Consider the following 16,720-nt stretch of genomic DNA (forward strand, 5'->3'; position numbering starts at 1 on the left):
TCAAATATTTCAAGACTGCAAGAAAAGAGGACATACAGTCAACTTAAAAGAGACAAACATTTCTTAATGAATATATATCAAAGAAAATATAGGACACATATAGAGTAGATAATTTACCTGAATAAAAGGTACTAGATTGGAGATTTATCTCATGGGAAGTCATGAATACAGCTGCATTTACCTGAATAAAAGGTACTAGATTGGAGGTTTGTCTTATAGGAACTCATAAATACAGCTGCAGGAGGGCAAAAAATTCAAAAATGATTGTCAGGAAAGGTATTTGAACCCAAGTCTACAGGACACATGCAACCTGTATGGAGCGCCTTAGACCCTCTAACCACACCGACAACATACCACTGCTACTACGACTCCGAAAATATCATGAGTCTTTGCCTGCACAGGACACTTGTGCTGAAAAAAAATCACACAAACTGTGATGCAATGTAGCCGAAATAGCTCAGTTGGGAGAGCGTTAGACTGAAGATCTAAAGGTCCCTGGTTCGATCCCGGGTTTCGGCATGATATCTTATTGTTAGAAAAAACTTAGTAAAATAATGCCAAATTCAGACTACACCTGGAACTCGGCAAGATAAACTGATTCTCAATACAGAAACGTCCTGATTGAACCAGACAAAATAGAGACATGGATTTAACACAATACCTCTGGTCAAATCAAATATTTCAAGACTGCAAGAAAAGAGGACATACAGTCAACTTAAAAGAGACAAACATTTCTTAATGAATATATATCAAAGAAAATATAGGACACATATAGAGTAGATAATTTACCTGAATAAAAGGTACTAGATTGGAGATTTATCTCATGGGAAGTCATAAATACAGCTGCATTTACCTGAATAAAAGGTACTAGATTGGAGGTTTGTCTTATGGGAGCTCATAAATACAGCTGCAGGAGGGCAAAAAATTCAAAAATGATTGTCAGGAAAGGTATTTGAACCCAAGTCTACAGGACACATGCAACCTGTATGGAGCGCCTTAGACCCTGTAACCACACCAACAACACACTACTGCTACTACGACTCAGAACATATCATGAGTCTTTGCCTGCACAGGACACTTGTGCTGAAAAAAAATCACACAAAGTGTGATGCAATGTAGCCGAAATAGCTCAGTTGGGAGAGCGTTAGACTGAAGATCTAAACGTCCCTGGTTCGATCCCGGGTGTCGGCATGATATCTTATTGTTAGAAAAAACTTAGTAAAATAAAGCCAAATTCAGACTACACCCGGAACTCGGCAAGATAAACTGATTCTCAATACAGAAACGTCCTGATTGAACCAGACAAAATAGAGACATGGATTTAACACAATACCTCTGGTCACATCAAATATTTCAAGACTGCAAGAAAAGAGGACATACAGTCAACTTAAAAGAGACAAACATTTCTTAATGAATATATATCAAAGAAAATATAGGACACATATAGAGTAGATAATTTACCTGAATAAAAGGTACTAGATTGGAGATTTATCTCATGGGAAGTCATAAATACAGCTGCATTTACCTGAATAAAAGGTACTAGATTGGAGGTTTGTCTTATAGGAACTCATAAATACAGCTGCAGGAGGGCAAAAAATTCAAAAATGATTGTCAGGAAAGGTATTTGAACCCAAGTCTACAGGACACATGCAACCTGTATGGAGCGCCTTAGACCCTCTAACCACACCGACAACACACCACTGCTACTACGACTCAGAAAATATCATGAGTCTTTGCCTGCACAGGACACTTGTGCTGAAAAAAAATCACACAAACTGTGATGCAATGTAGCCGAAATAGCTCAGTTGGGAGAGCGTTAGACTGAAGATCTAAAGGTCCCTGGTTTGATCCCGGGTTTCGGCATGATATCTTATTGTTAGAAAAAACTTAGTAAAATAAAGCCAAATTCAGACTACACCCGGAACTCGGCAAGATAAACTGATTCTCAATACAGAAACGTCCTGATTGAACCAGACAAAATAGAGACATGGATTTAACACAATACCTCTGGTCACATCAAATATTTCAAGACTGCAAGAAAAGAGGACATACAGTCAACTTAAAAGAGACAAACATTTCTTAATGAATATATATCAAAGAAAATATAGGACACATATAGAGTAGATAATTTACCTGAATAAAAGGTACTAGATTGGAGATTTATCTCATGGGAAGTCATAAATACAGCTGCATTTACCTGAATAAAAGGTACTAGATTGGAGGTTTGTCTTATGGGAACTCATAAATACAGCTGCAGGAGGGCAAAAAATTCAAAAATGATTGTCAGGAAAGGTATTTGAACCCAAGTCTACAGGACACATGCAACCTGCATGGAGCGCCTTAGACCCTCTAACCACACCGACAACATACCACTGCTACTACGACTCCGAAAATATCATGAGTCTTTGCCTGCACAGGACACTTGTGCTGAAAAAAAATCACACAAACTGTGATGCAATGTAGCCGAAATAGCTCAGTTGGGAGAGCGTTAGACTGAAGATCTAAAGGTCCCTGGTTCGATCCCGGGTTTCGGCATGATATCTTATTGTTAGAAAAAACTTAGTAAAATAATGCCAAATTCAGACTACACCTGGAACTCGGCAAGATAAACTGATTCTCAATACAGAAACGTCCTGATTGAACCAGACAAAATAGAGACATGGATTTAACACAATACCTCTGGTCAAATCAAATATTTCAAGACTGCAAGAAAAGAGGACATACAGTCAACTTAAAAGAGACAAACATTTCTTAATGAATATATATCAAAGAAAATATAGGACACATATAGAGTAGATAATTTACCTGAATAAAAGGTACTAGATTGGAGATTTATCTCATGGGAAGTCATAAATACAGCTGCATTTACCTGAATAAAAGGTACTAGATTGGAGGTTTGTCTTATGGGAGCTCATAAATACAGCTGCAGGAGGGCAAAAAATTCAAAAATGATTGTCAGGAAAGGTATTTGAACCCAAGTCTACAGGACACATGCAACCTGTATGGAGCGCCTTAGACCCTGTAACCACACCAACAACACACTACTGCTACTACGACTCAGAACATATCATGAGTCTTTGCCTGCACAGGACACTTGTGCTGAAAAAAAATCACACAAAGTGTGATGCAATGTAGCCGAAATAGCTCAGTTGGGAGAGCGTTAGACTGAAGATCTAAACGTCCCTGGTTCGATCCCGGGTGTCGGCATGATATCTTATTGTTAGAAAAAACTTAGTAAAATAAAGCCAAATTCAGACTACACCCGGAACTCGGCAAGATAAACTGATTCTCAATACAGAAACGTCCTGATTGAACCAGACAAAATAGAGACATGGATTTAACACAATACCTCTGGTCACATCAAATATTTCAAGACTGCAAGAAAAGAGGACATACAGTCAACTTAAAAGAGACAAACATTTCTTAATGAATATATATCAAAGAAAATATAGGACACATATAGAGTAGATAATTTACCTGAATAAAAGGTACTAGATTGGAGATTTATCTCATGGGAAGTCATAAATACAGCTGCATTTACCTGAATAAAAGGTACTAGATTGGAGGTTTGTCTTATAGGAACTCATAAATACAGCTGCAGGAGGGCAAAAAATTCAAAAATGATTGTCAGGAAAGGTATTTGAACCCAAGTCTACAGGACACATGCAACCTGTATGGAGCGCCTTAGACCCTCTAACCACACCGACAACACACCACTGCTACTACGACTCAGAAAATATCATGAGTCTTTGCCTGCACAGGACACTTGTGCTGAAAAAAAATCACACAAACTGTGATGCAATGTAGCCGAAATAGCTCAGTTGGGAGAGCGTTAGACTGAAGATCTAAAGGTCCCTGGTTTGATCCCGGGTTTCGGCATGATATCTTATTGTTAGAAAAAACTTAGTAAAATAAAGCCAAATTCAGACTACACCCGGAACTCGGCAAGATAAACTGATTCTCAATACAGAAACGTCCTGATTGAACCAGACAAAATAGAGACATGGATTTAACACAATACCTCTGGTCACATCAAATATTTCAAGACTGCAAGAAAAGAGGACATACAGTCAACTTAAAAGAGACAAACATTTCTTAATGAATATATATCAAAGAAAATATAGGACACATATAGAGTAGATAATTTACCTGAATAAAAGGTACTAGATTGGAGATTTATCTCATGGGAAGTCATAAATACAGCTGCATTTACCTGAATAAAAGGTACTAGATTGGAGGTTTGTCTTATGGGAACTCATAAATACAGCTGCAGGAGGGCAAAAAATTCAAAAATGATTGTCAGGAAAGGTATTTGAACCCAAGTCTACAGGACACATGCAACCTGCATGGAGCGCCTTAGACCCTCTAACCACACCGACAACATACCACTGCTACTACGACTCCGAAAATATCATGAGTCTTTGCCTGCACAGGACACTTGTGCTGAAAAAAAATCACACAAACTGTGATGCAATGTAGCCGAAATAGCTCAGTTGGGAGAGCGTTAGACTGAAGATCTAAAGGTCCCTGGTTCGATCCCGGGTTTCGGCATGATATCTTATTGTTAGAAAAAACTTAGTAAAATAATGCCAAATTCAGACTACACCTGGAACTCGGCAAGATAAACTGATTCTCAATACAGAAACGTCCTGATTGAACCAGACAAAATAGAGACATGGATTTAACACAATACCTCTGGTCAAATCAAATATTTCAAGACTGCAAGAAAAGAGGACATAGATACAGTCAACTTAAAAGAGACAAACATTTCTTAATGAATATATATCAAAGAAAATATAGGACACATATAGAGTAGATAATTTACCTGAATAAAAGGTACTAGATTGGAGATTTATCTCATGGGAAGTCATAAATACAGCTGCATTTACCTGAATAAAAGGTACTAGATTGGAGGTTTGTCTTATGGGAGCTCATAAATACAGCTGCAGGAGGGCAAAAAATTCAAAAATGATTGTCAGGAAAGGTATTTGAACCCAAGTCTACAGGACACATGCAACCTGTATGGAGCGCCTTAGACCCTGTAACCACACCAACAACACACTACTGCTACTACGACTCAGAACATATCATGAGTCTTTGCCTGCACAGGACACTTGTGCTGAAAAAAAATCACACAAAGTGTGATGCAATGTAGCCGAAATAGCTCAGTTGGGAGAGCGTTAGACTGAAGATCTAAACGTCCCTGGTTCGATCCCGGGTGTCGGCATGATATCTTATTGTTAGAAAAAACTTAGTAAAATAAAGCCAAATTCAGACTACACCCGGAACTCGGCAAGATAAACTGATTCTCAATACAGAAACGTCCTGATTGAACCAGACAAAATAGAGACATGGATTTAACACAATACCTCTGGTCACATCAAATATTTCAAGACTGCAAGAAAAGAGGACATACAGTCAACTTAAAAGAGACAAACATTTCTTAATGAATATATATCAAAGAAAATATAGGACACATATAGAGTAGATAATTTACCTGAATAAAAGGTACTAGATTGGAGATTTATCTCATGGGAAGTCATAAATACAGCTGCATTTACCTGAATAAAAGGTACTAGATTGGAGGTTTGTCTTATAGGAACTCATAAATACAGCTGCAGGAGGGCAAAAAATTCAAAAATGATTGTCAGGAAAGGTATTTGAACCCAAGTCTACAGGACACATGCAACCTGTATGGAGCGCCTTAGACCCTCTAACCACACCGACAACACACCACTGCTACTACGACTCAGAAAATATCATGAGTCTTTGCCTGCACAGGACACTTGTGCTGAAAAAAAATCACACAAGCTGTGATGCAATGTAGCCGAAATAGCTCAGTTGGGAGAGCGTTAGACTGAAGATCTAAAGGTCCCTGGTTCGATCCCGGGTTTCGGCATGATATCTTATTGTTAGAAAAAACTTAGTAAAATAAAGCCAAATTCAGACTACACCCGGAACTCGGCAAGATAAACTGATTCTCAATACAGAAACGTCCTGATTGAACCAGACAAAATAGAGACATGGATTTAACACAATACCTCTGGTCACATCAAATATTTCAAGACTGCAAGAAAAGAGGACATACAGTCAACTTAAAAGAGACAAACATTTCTTAATGAATATATATCAAAGAAAATATAGGACACATATAGAGTAGATAATTTACCTGAATAAAAGGTACTAGATTGGAGATTTATCTCATGGGAAGTCATGAATACAGCTGCATTTACCTGAATAAAAGGTACTAGATTGGAGGTTTGTCTTATAGGAACTCATAAATACAGCTGCAGGAGGGCAAAAAATTCAAAAATGATTGTCAGGAAAGGTATTTGAACCCAAGTCTACAGGACACATGCAACCTGTATGGAGCGCCTTAGACCCTCTAACCACACCGACAACACACCACTGTTACTACGACTCAGAAAATATCATGAGTCTTTGCCTGCACAGGACACTTGTGCTGAAAAAAAATCACACAAACTGTGATGCAATGTAGCCGAAATAGCTCAGTTGGGAGAGCGTTAGACTGAAGATCTAAAGGTCCCTGGTTTGATCCCGGGTTTCGGCATGATATCTTATTGTTAGAAAAAACTTAGTAAAATAAAGCCAAATTCAGACTACACCCGGAACTCGGCAAGATAAACTGATTCTCAATACAGAAACGTCCTGATTGAACCAGACAAAATAGAGACATGGATTTAACACAATACCTCTGGTCACATCAAATATTTCAAGACTGCAAGAAAAGAGGACATACAGTCAACTTAAAAGAGACAAACATTTCTTAATGAATATATATCAAAGAAAATATAGGACACATATAGAGTAGATAATTTACCTGAATAAAAGGTACTAGATTGGAGATTTATCTCATGGGAAGTCATAAATACAGCTGCATTTACCTGAATAAAAGGTACTAGATTGGAGGTTTGTCTTATGGGAACTCATAAATACAGCTGCAGGAGGGCAAAAAATTCAAAAATGATTGTCAGGAAAGGTATTTGAACCCAAGTCTACAGGACACATGCAACCTGCATGGAGCGCCTTAGACCCTCTAACCACACCGACAACATACCACTGCTACTACGACTCCGAAAATATCATGAGTCTTTGCCTGCACAGGACACTTGTGCTGAAAAAAAATCACACAAACTGTGATGCAATGTAGCCGAAATAGCTCAGTTGGGAGAGCGTTAGACTGAAGATCTAAAGGTCCCTGGTTCGATCCCGGGTTTCGGCATGATATCTTATTGTTAGAAAAAACTTAGTAAAATAATGCCAAATTCAGACTACACCTGGAACTCGGCAAGATAAACTGATTCTCAATACAGAAACGTCCTGATTGAACCAGACAAAATAGAGACATGGATTTAACACAATACCTCTGGTCAAATCAAATATTTCAAGACTGCAAGAAAAGAGGACATACAGTCAACTTAAAAGAGACAAACATTTCTTAATGAATATATATCAAAGAAAATATAGGACACATATAGAGTAGATAATTTACCTGAATAAAAGGTACTAGATTGGAGATTTATCTCATGGGAAGTCATAAATACAGCTGCATTTACCTGAATAAAAGGTACTAGATTGGAGGTTTGTCTTATGGGAGCTCATAAATACAGCTGCAGGAGGGCAAAAAATTCAAAAATGATTGTCAGGAAAGGTATTTGAACCCAAGTCTACAGGACACATGCAACCTGTATGGAGCGCCTTAGACCCTGTAACCACACCAACAACACACTACTGCTACTACGACTCAGAACATATCATGAGTCTTTGCCTGCACAGGACACTTGTGCTGAAAAAAAATCACACAAAGTGTGATGCAATGTAGCCGAAATAGCTCAGTTGGGAGAGCGTTAGACTGAAGATCTAAACGTCCCTGGTTCGATCCCGGGTGTCGGCATGATATCTTATTGTTAGAAAAAACTTAGTAAAATAAAGCCAAATTCAGACTACACCCGGAACTCGGCAAGATAAACTGATTCTCAATACAGAAACGTCCTGATTGAACCAGACAAAATAGAGACATGGATTTAACACAATACCTCTGGTCACATCAAATATTTCAAGACTGCAAGAAAAGAGGACATACAGTCAACTTAAAAGAGACAAACATTTCTTAATGAATATATATCAAAGAAAATATAGGACACATATAGAGTAGATAATTTACCTGAATAAAAGGTACTAGATTGGAGATTTATCTCATGGGAAGTCATAAATACAGCTGCATTTACCTGAATAAAAGGTACTAGATTGGAGGTTTGTCTTATAGGAACTCATAAATACAGCTGCAGGAGGGCAAAAAATTCAAAAATGATTGTCAGGAAAGGTATTTGAACCCAAGTCTACAGGACACATGCAACCTGTATGGAGCGCCTTAGACCCTCTAACCACACCGACAACACACCACTGCTACTACGACTCAGAAAATATCATGAGTCTTTGCCTGCACAGGACACTTGTGCTGAAAAAAAATCACACAAGCTGTGATGCAATGTAGCCGAAATAGCTCAGTTGGGAGAGCGTTAGACTGAAGATCTAAAGGTCCCTGGTTCGATCCCGGGTTTCGGCATGATATCTTATTGTTAGAAAAAACTTAGTAAAATAAAGCCAAATTCAGACTACACCCGGAACTCGGCAAGATAAACTGATTCTCAATACAGAAACGTCCTGATTGAACCAGACAAAATAGAGACATGGATTTAACACAATACCTCTGGTCACATCAAATATTTCAAGACTGCAAGAAAAGAGGACATACAGTCAACTTAAAAGAGACAAACATTTCTTAATGAATATATATCAAAGAAAATATAGGACACATATAGAGTAGATAATTTACCTGAATAAAAGGTACTAGATTGGAGATTTATCTCATGGGAAGTCATAAATACAGCTGCATTTACCTGAATAAAAGGTACTAGATTGGAGGTTTGTCTTATAGGAACTCATAAATACAGCTGCAGGAGGGCAAAAAATTCAAAAATGATTGTCAGGAAAGGTATTTGAACCCAAGTCTACAGGACACATGCAACCTGTATGGAGCGCCTTAGACCCTCTAACCACACCGACAACACACCACTGCTACTACGACTCAGAAAATATCATGAGTCTTTGCCTGCACAGGACACTTGTGCTGAAAAAAAATCACACAAACTGTGATGCAATGTAGCCGAAATAGCTCAGTTGGGAGAGCGTTAGACTGAAGATCTAAAGGTCCCTGGTTCGATCCCGGGTTTCGGCATGATATCTTATTGTTAGAAAAAACTTAGTAAAATAAAGCCAAATTCAGACTACACCCGGAACACGGCAAGATAAACTGATTCTCAATACAGAAACGTCCTGATTGAACCAGACAAAATAGAGACATGGATTTAACACAATACCTCTGGTCACATCAAATATTTCAAGACTGCAAGAAAAGAGGACATACAGTCAACTTAAAAGAGACAAACATTTCTTAATGAATATATATCAAAGAAAATATAGGACACATATAGAGTAGATAATTTACCTGAATAAAAGGTACTAGATTGGAGATTTATCTCATGGGAAGTCATAAATACAGCTGCATTTACCTGAATAAAAGGTACTAGATTGGAGGTTTGTCTTATAGGAACTCATAAATACAGCTGCAGGAGGGCAAAAAATTCAAAAATGATTGTCAGGAAAGGTATTTGAACCCAAGTCTACAGGACACATGCAACCTGTATGGAGCGCCTTAGACCCTCTAACCACACCGACAACACACCACTGCTACTACGACTCAGAAAATATCATGAGTCTTTGCCTGCACAGGACACTTGTGCTGAAAAAAAATCACACAAGCTGTGATGCAATGTAGCCGAAATAGCTCAGTTGGGAGAGCGTTAGACTGAAGATCTAAAGGTCCCTGGTTCGATCCCGGGTTTCGGCATGATATCTTATTGTTAGAAAAAACTTAGTAAAATAAAGCCAAATTCAGACTACACCCGGAACTCGGCAAGATAAACTGCTTCTCAATACAGAAACGTCCTGATTGAACCAGACAAAATAGAGACATGGATTTAACACAATACCTCTGGTCACATCAAATATTTCAAGACTGCAAGAAAAGTGGACATACAGTCAACTTAAAAGAGACAAACATTTCTTAATGAATATATATCAAAGAAAATATAGGACACATATAGAGTAGATAATTTACCTGAATAAAAGGTACTAGATTGGAGATTTATCTCATGGGAAGTCATACATACAGCTGCATTTACCTGAATAAAAGGTACTAGATTGGAGGTTTGTCTTATAGGAACTCATAAATACAGCTGCAGGAGGGCAAAAAATTCAAAAATGATTGTCAGGAAAGGTATTTGAACCCAAGTCTACAGGACACATGCAACCTGTATGGAGCGCCTTAGACCCTCTAACCACACCGACAACACACCACTGCTACTACGACTCAGAAAATATCATGAGTCTTTGCCTGCACAGGACACTTGTGCTGAAAAAAAATCACACAAGCTGTGATGCAATGTAGCCGAAATAGCTCAGTTGGGAGAGCGTTAGACTGAAGATCTAAAGGTCCCTGGTTCGATCCCGGGTTTCGGCATGATATCTTATTGTTAGAAAAAACTTAGTAAAATAAAGCCAAATTCAGACTACACCCGGAACTCGGCAAGATAAACTGATTCTCAATACAGAAACGTCCTGATTGAACCAGACAAAATAGAGACATGGATTTTACACAATACCTCTGGTCACATCAAATATTTCAAGACTGCAAGAAAAGAGGACATACAGTCAACTTAAAAGAGACAAACATTTCTTAATGAATATATATCAAAGAAAATATAGGACACATATAGAGTAGATAATTTACCTGAATAAAAGGTACTAGATTGGAGATTTATCTCATGGGAAGTGATAAATACAGCTGCAATTACCTGAATAAAAGGTACTAGATTGGAGGTTTGTCTTATGGGAACTCATAAATACAGCTGCAGGAGGGCAAAAAATTCAAAAATGATTGTCAGGAAAGGTATTTGAACCCAAGTCTACAGGACACATGCAACCTGCATGGAGCGCCTTAGACCCTCTAACCACACCGACAACACACCACTGCTACTACGACTCAGAAAATATCATGAGTCTTTGCCTGCACAGGACACTTGTGCTGAAAAAAAAAATCACACAAACTATAAAGCAATGTAGCCGAAATAGCTCAGTTGGGAGAGCGTTAGACTGAAGATCTAAAGGTCCCTGGCTCGATCCCGGGTTTCGGCATGATATTTTATTGTTAGAAAAAACTTAGTAAAATAATGCCAAATTCAGACTACACCTGGAACTCGGCAAGATAAACTGATTCTCAATACAGAAACGTCCTGATTGAACCAGACAAAATAGAGACATGGATTTAACACAATACCTCTGGTCACATCAAATATTTCAAGACTGCAAGAAAAGAGGACATACAGTCAACTTAAAAGAGACAAACATTTCTTAATGAATATATATCAAAGAAAATATAGGACACATATAGAGTAGATAATTTACCTGAATAAAAGGTACTAGATTGGAGATTTATCTCATGGGAAGTCATAAATACAGCTGCATTTACCTGAATAAAAGGTACTAGATTGGAGGTTTGTCTTATGGGAACTCATAAATACAGCTGCAGGAGGGCAAAAAATTCAAAAATGATTGTCAGGAAAGGTATTTGAACCCAAGTCTACAGGACACATGCAACCTGTATGGAGCACCTTAGACCCTCTAACCACACCGACAACACACCGTGCTACTACGACTCAGAAAATATCATGAGTCTTTGCCTGCACAGGACACTTGTGCTGAAAAAAAATCACACAAGCTGTGATGCAATGTAGCCGAAATAGCTCAGTTGGGAGAGCGTTAGACTGAAGATCTAAAGGTCCCTGGTTCGATCCCGGGTTTCGGCATGATATCTTATTGTTAGAAAAAACTTAGTAAAATAAAGCCAAATTCAGACTACACCCGGAACTCGGCAAGATAAACTGATTCTCAATACAGAAACGTCCTGATTGAACCAGACAAAATAGAGACATGGATTTTACACATTACCTCTGGTCACATCAAATATTTCAAGACTGCAAGAAAAGAGGACATACAGTCAACTTAAAAGAGACAAACATTTCTTAATGAATATATATCAAAGAAAATATAGGACACATATAGAGTAGATAATTTACCTGAATAAAAGGTACTAGATTGGAGATTTATGTCATGGGAAGTCATAAATACAGCTGCATTTACCTGAATAAAAGGTACTAGATTGGAGGTTTGTCTTATAGGAACTCATAAATACAGCTGCAGGAGGGCAAAAAATTCAAAAATGATTGTCAGGAAAGGTATTTGAACCCAAGTCTACAGGACACATGCAACCTGTATGGAGCGCCTTATAGCTCAGTTGGGAGAGCGTTAGACTGAAGATCTCAAGGTCCCTGGTTCGATCCCGTGTTTCGGCATGATATCTTATTGTTAGAAAAAACTTAGTAAAATAAAGCCAAATTCAGACTACACCCGGAACTCGGCAAGATAAACTGATTCTCAATACAGAAACGTCCTGATTGAACCAGACAAAATAGAGACATGGATTTTACACAATACCTCTGGTCACATCAAATATTTCAAGACTGCAAGAAAAGAGGACATACAGTCAACTTAAAAGAGACAAACATTTCTTAATGAATATATATCAAAGAAAATATAGGACACATATAGAGTAGATAATTTACCTGAATAAAAGGTACTAGATTGGAGATTTATCTCATGGGAAGTCATAAATACAGCTGCATTTACCTGAATAAAAGGTACTAGATTGGAGGTTTGTCTTATAGGAACTCAAATACAGCTGCAGGAGGGCAAAAAATTCAAAAATGATAGTCAGGAAAGGTATTTGAACCCAAGTCTACAGGACACATGCAACCTGTATGGAGCGCCTTAGACCCTCTAACCACACCGACAACACACCACTGCTACTACGACTCAGAAAATATCATGAGTCTTTGCCTGCACAGGACACTTGTGCTGAAAAAAAATCACACAAGCTGTGATGCAATGTAGCCGAAATAGCTCAGTTGGGAGAGCGTTAGACTGAAGATCTAAAGGTCCCTGGTTCGATCCCGGGTTTCGGCATGATATCTTATTGTTAGAAAAAACTTAGTAAAATAAAGCCAAATTCAGACTACACCCGGAACTCGGCAAGATAAACTGATTCTCAATACAGAAACGTCCTGATTGAACCAGACAAAATAGAGACATGGATTTTACACAATACCTCTGGTCACATCAAATATTTCAAGACTGCAAGAAAAGAGGACATACAGTCAACTTAAAAGAGACAAACATTTCTTAATGAATATATATCAAAGAAAATATAGGACACATATAGAGTAGATAATTTACCTGAATAAAAGGTACTAGATTGGAGATTTATCTCATGGGAAGTCATAAATACAGCTGCATTTACCTGAATAAAAGGTACTAGATTGGAGGTTTGTCTTATAGGAACTCATAAATACAGCTGCAGGAGGGCAAAAAATTCAAAAATGATTGTCAGGAAAGGTATTTGAACCCAAGTCTACAGGACACATGCAACCTGTATGGAGCGCCTTAGACCCTCTAACCACACCAACAACACACCACTGCTACTACGACTCAGAAAATATCATGAGTCTTTGCCTGCACAGGACACTTGTGCTGAAAAAAAATCACACAAGCTGTGATGTAATGTAGCCGAAATAGCTCAGTTGGGAGAGCGTTAGACTGAAGATCTAAAGGTCCCTGGTTCGATCCCGGGTTTCGGCATGATATCTTATTGTTAGAAAAAACTTAGTAAAATAAAGCCAAATTCAGACTACACCCGGAACTCGGCAAGATAAACTGATTCTCAATACAGAAACGTCCTGATTGAACCAGACAAAATAGAGACATGGATTTTACACAATACCTCTGGTCACATCAAATATTTCAAGACTGCAAGAAAAGAGGACATACAGTCAACTTAAAAGAGACAAACATTTCTTAATGAATATATATCAAAGAAAATATAGGACACATATAGAGTAGATAATTTACCTGAATAAAAGGTACTAGATTGGAGATTTATCTCATGGGAAGTCATAAATACAGCTGCATTTACCTGAATAAAAGGTACTAGATTGGAGGTTTGTCTTATAGGAACTCATAAATACAGCTGCAGGAGGGCAAAAAATTCAAAAATGATTGTCAGGAAAGGTATTTGAACCCAAGTCTACAGGACACATGCAACCTGTATGGAGCGCCTTAGACCCTCTAACCACACCGACAACACACCACTGCTACTACGACTCAGAAAATATCATGAGTCTTTGCCTGCACAGGACACTTGTGCTGAAAAAAAATCACACAAGCTGTGATGCAATGTAGCCGAAATAGCTCAGTTGGGAGAGCGTTAGACTGAAGATCTAAAGGTCCCTGGTTCGATCCCGGGTTTCGGCATGATATCTTATTGTTAGAAAAAACTTAGTAAAATAAAGCCAAATTCAGACTACACCCGGAACTCGGCAAGATAAACTGATTCTAATACAGAAACGTCCTGATTGAACCAGACAAAATAGAGACATGGATTTTACACAATACCTCTGGTCACATCAAATATTTCAAGACTGCAAGAAAAGAGGACATACAGTCAACTTAAAAGAGACAAACATTTCTTAATGAATATATATCAAAGAAAATATAGGACACATATAGAGTAGATAATTTACCTGAATAAAAGGTACTAGATTGGAGATTTATCTCATGGGAAGTCATAAATACAGCTGCATTTACCTGAATAAAAGGTACTAGATTGGAGGTTTGTCTTATAGGAACTCATAAATACAGCTGCAGGAGGGCAAAAAATTCAAAAATGATTGTCAGGAAAGGTATTTGAACCCAAGTCTACAGGACACATGCAACCTGTATGGAGCGCCTTAGACCCTCTAACCACACCAACAACACACCACTGCTACTACGACTCAGAAAATATCATGAGTCTTTGCCTGCACAGGACACTTGTGCTGAAAAAAAATCACACAAGCTGTGATGTAATGTAGCCGAAATAGCTCAGTTGGGAGAGCGTTAGACTGAAGATCTAAAGGTCCCTGGTTCGATCCCGGGTTTCGGCATGATATCTTATTGTTAGAAAAAACTTAGTAAAATAAAGCCAAATTCAGACTACACCCGGAACTCGGCAAGATAAACTGATTCTCAATACAGAAACGTCCTGATTGAACCAGACAAAATAGAGACATGGATTTTACACAATACCTCTGGTCACATCAAATATTTCAAGACTGCAAGAAAAGAGGACATACAGTCAACTTAAAAGAGACAAACATTTCTTAATGAATATATATCAAAGAAAATATAGGACACATATAGAGTAGATAATTTACCTGAATAAAAGGTACTAGATTGGAGATTTATCTCATGGGAAGTCATAAATACAGCTGCATTTACCTGAATAAAAGGTACTAGATTGGAGGTTTGTCTTATAGGAACTCATAAATACAGCTGCAGGAGGGCAAAAAATTCAAAAATGATTGTCAGGAAAGGTATTTGAACCCAAGTCTACAGGACACATGCAACCTGTATGGAGCGCCTTAGACCCTCTAACCACACCGACAACACACCACTGCTACTACGACTCAGAAAATATCATGAGTCTTTGCCTGCACAGGACACTTGTGCTGAAAAAAAATCACACAAGCTGTGATGCAATGTAGCCGAAATAGCTCAGTTGGGAGAGCGTTAGACTGAAGATCTAAAGGTCCCTGGTTCGATCCCGGGTTTCGGCATGATATCTTATTGTTAGAAAAAACTTAGTAAAATAAAGCCAAATTCAGACTACACCCGGAACTCGGCAAGATAAACTGATTCTAATACAGAAACGTCCTGATTGAACCAGACAAAATAGAGACATGGATTTTACACAATACCTCTGGTCACATCAAATATTTCAAGACTGCAAGAAAAGAGGACATACAGTCAACTTAAAAGAGACAAACATTTCTTAATGAATATATATCAAAGAAAATATAGGACACATATAGAGTAGATAATTTACCTGAATAAAAGGTACTAGATTGGAGATTTATCTCATGGGAAGTCATAAATACAGCTGCATTTACCTGAATAAAAGGTACTAGATTGGAGGTTTGTCTTATAGGAACTCATAAATACAGCTGCAGGAGGGCAAAAAATTCAAAAATGATTGTCAGGAAAGGTATTTGAACCCAAGTCTACAGGACACATGCAACCTGTATGGAGCGCCTTATAGCTCAGTTGGGAGAGCGTTAGACTGAAGATCTAAAGGTCCCTGGTTCGATCCCGTGTTTCGGCATGATATCTTATTGTTAGAAAAAACTTAGTAAAATAAAGCCAAATTCAGACTACACCCGGAACTCGGCAAGATAAACTGATTCTCAATACAGAAACGTCCTGATTGAACCAGACAAAATAGAGACATGGATTTTACACAATACCTCTGGTCACATCAAATATTTCAAGACTGCAAGAAAAGAGGACATACAGTCAACTTAAAAGAGACAAACATTTCTTAATGAATATATATCAAAGAAAATATAGGACACATATAGAGTAGATAATTTACCTGAATAAAAGGTACTAGATTGGAGATTTATCTCATGGGAAGTCATAAATACAG

The 16,720-nt window shown here is 38.0% G+C and overlaps 24 non-coding genes across 24 annotated transcripts; all 24 read left to right on the forward strand.

Annotated features, from left to right (window-relative positions):
* The first annotated feature begins 446 nt into the window (after positions 1-446).
* TRNAF-GAA (transfer RNA phenylalanine (anticodon GAA)) lies at positions 447-519 on the forward strand. The gene has a single exon. It is a non-coding gene; the product is annotated as a tRNA-Phe (tRNA).
* A 599-nt stretch (positions 520-1,118) lies between these two features.
* On the forward strand, positions 1,119-1,191 carry TRNAF-GAA (transfer RNA phenylalanine (anticodon GAA)). The gene has a single exon. It is a non-coding gene; the product is annotated as a tRNA-Phe (tRNA).
* A 599-nt stretch (positions 1,192-1,790) lies between these two features.
* On the forward strand, positions 1,791-1,863 carry TRNAF-GAA (transfer RNA phenylalanine (anticodon GAA)). Its single transcript has one exon. It is a non-coding gene; the product is annotated as a tRNA-Phe (tRNA).
* A 599-nt stretch (positions 1,864-2,462) lies between these two features.
* On the forward strand, positions 2,463-2,535 carry TRNAF-GAA (transfer RNA phenylalanine (anticodon GAA)). The gene has a single exon. It is a non-coding gene; the product is annotated as a tRNA-Phe (tRNA).
* A 599-nt stretch (positions 2,536-3,134) lies between these two features.
* TRNAF-GAA (transfer RNA phenylalanine (anticodon GAA)) lies at positions 3,135-3,207 on the forward strand. The gene has a single exon. It is a non-coding gene; the product is annotated as a tRNA-Phe (tRNA).
* Positions 3,208-3,806: 599 nt separating this feature from the next.
* Positions 3,807-3,879, forward strand: TRNAF-GAA (transfer RNA phenylalanine (anticodon GAA)). The gene has a single exon. It is a non-coding gene; the product is annotated as a tRNA-Phe (tRNA).
* Positions 3,880-4,478: 599 nt separating this feature from the next.
* TRNAF-GAA (transfer RNA phenylalanine (anticodon GAA)) lies at positions 4,479-4,551 on the forward strand. Its single transcript has one exon. It is a non-coding gene; the product is annotated as a tRNA-Phe (tRNA).
* A 603-nt stretch (positions 4,552-5,154) lies between these two features.
* Positions 5,155-5,227, forward strand: TRNAF-GAA (transfer RNA phenylalanine (anticodon GAA)). The gene has a single exon. It is a non-coding gene; the product is annotated as a tRNA-Phe (tRNA).
* Positions 5,228-5,826: 599 nt separating this feature from the next.
* TRNAF-GAA (transfer RNA phenylalanine (anticodon GAA)) lies at positions 5,827-5,899 on the forward strand. The gene has a single exon. It is a non-coding gene; the product is annotated as a tRNA-Phe (tRNA).
* A 599-nt stretch (positions 5,900-6,498) lies between these two features.
* TRNAF-GAA (transfer RNA phenylalanine (anticodon GAA)) lies at positions 6,499-6,571 on the forward strand. Its single transcript has one exon. It is a non-coding gene; the product is annotated as a tRNA-Phe (tRNA).
* Positions 6,572-7,170: 599 nt separating this feature from the next.
* TRNAF-GAA (transfer RNA phenylalanine (anticodon GAA)) lies at positions 7,171-7,243 on the forward strand. Its single transcript has one exon. It is a non-coding gene; the product is annotated as a tRNA-Phe (tRNA).
* Positions 7,244-7,842: 599 nt separating this feature from the next.
* Positions 7,843-7,915, forward strand: TRNAF-GAA (transfer RNA phenylalanine (anticodon GAA)). The gene has a single exon. It is a non-coding gene; the product is annotated as a tRNA-Phe (tRNA).
* Positions 7,916-8,514: 599 nt separating this feature from the next.
* TRNAF-GAA (transfer RNA phenylalanine (anticodon GAA)) lies at positions 8,515-8,587 on the forward strand. The gene has a single exon. It is a non-coding gene; the product is annotated as a tRNA-Phe (tRNA).
* Positions 8,588-9,186: 599 nt separating this feature from the next.
* TRNAF-GAA (transfer RNA phenylalanine (anticodon GAA)) lies at positions 9,187-9,259 on the forward strand. Its single transcript has one exon. It is a non-coding gene; the product is annotated as a tRNA-Phe (tRNA).
* A 599-nt stretch (positions 9,260-9,858) lies between these two features.
* Positions 9,859-9,931, forward strand: TRNAF-GAA (transfer RNA phenylalanine (anticodon GAA)). Its single transcript has one exon. It is a non-coding gene; the product is annotated as a tRNA-Phe (tRNA).
* Positions 9,932-10,530: 599 nt separating this feature from the next.
* Positions 10,531-10,603, forward strand: TRNAF-GAA (transfer RNA phenylalanine (anticodon GAA)). Its single transcript has one exon. It is a non-coding gene; the product is annotated as a tRNA-Phe (tRNA).
* A 601-nt stretch (positions 10,604-11,204) lies between these two features.
* On the forward strand, positions 11,205-11,277 carry TRNAF-GAA (transfer RNA phenylalanine (anticodon GAA)). Its single transcript has one exon. It is a non-coding gene; the product is annotated as a tRNA-Phe (tRNA).
* A 598-nt stretch (positions 11,278-11,875) lies between these two features.
* On the forward strand, positions 11,876-11,948 carry TRNAF-GAA (transfer RNA phenylalanine (anticodon GAA)). Its single transcript has one exon. It is a non-coding gene; the product is annotated as a tRNA-Phe (tRNA).
* A 1,143-nt stretch (positions 11,949-13,091) lies between these two features.
* TRNAF-GAA (transfer RNA phenylalanine (anticodon GAA)) lies at positions 13,092-13,164 on the forward strand. Its single transcript has one exon. It is a non-coding gene; the product is annotated as a tRNA-Phe (tRNA).
* A 599-nt stretch (positions 13,165-13,763) lies between these two features.
* On the forward strand, positions 13,764-13,836 carry TRNAF-GAA (transfer RNA phenylalanine (anticodon GAA)). The gene has a single exon. It is a non-coding gene; the product is annotated as a tRNA-Phe (tRNA).
* Positions 13,837-14,435: 599 nt separating this feature from the next.
* Positions 14,436-14,508, forward strand: TRNAF-GAA (transfer RNA phenylalanine (anticodon GAA)). The gene has a single exon. It is a non-coding gene; the product is annotated as a tRNA-Phe (tRNA).
* A 598-nt stretch (positions 14,509-15,106) lies between these two features.
* On the forward strand, positions 15,107-15,179 carry TRNAF-GAA (transfer RNA phenylalanine (anticodon GAA)). The gene has a single exon. It is a non-coding gene; the product is annotated as a tRNA-Phe (tRNA).
* Positions 15,180-15,778: 599 nt separating this feature from the next.
* TRNAF-GAA (transfer RNA phenylalanine (anticodon GAA)) lies at positions 15,779-15,851 on the forward strand. The gene has a single exon. It is a non-coding gene; the product is annotated as a tRNA-Phe (tRNA).
* Positions 15,852-16,324: 473 nt separating this feature from the next.
* On the forward strand, positions 16,325-16,396 carry TRNAF-GAA (transfer RNA phenylalanine (anticodon GAA)). The gene has a single exon. It is a non-coding gene; the product is annotated as a tRNA-Phe (tRNA).
* The last annotated feature ends 324 nt before the right edge of the window (positions 16,397-16,720 follow it).

The sequence above is a fragment of the Hyperolius riggenbachi genome, chromosome 6, assembly GCF_040937935.1.
Source record: "Hyperolius riggenbachi isolate aHypRig1 chromosome 6, aHypRig1.pri, whole genome shotgun sequence".
Taxonomy (NCBI): Eukaryota; Metazoa; Chordata; class Amphibia; order Anura; family Hyperoliidae; genus Hyperolius; species Hyperolius riggenbachi.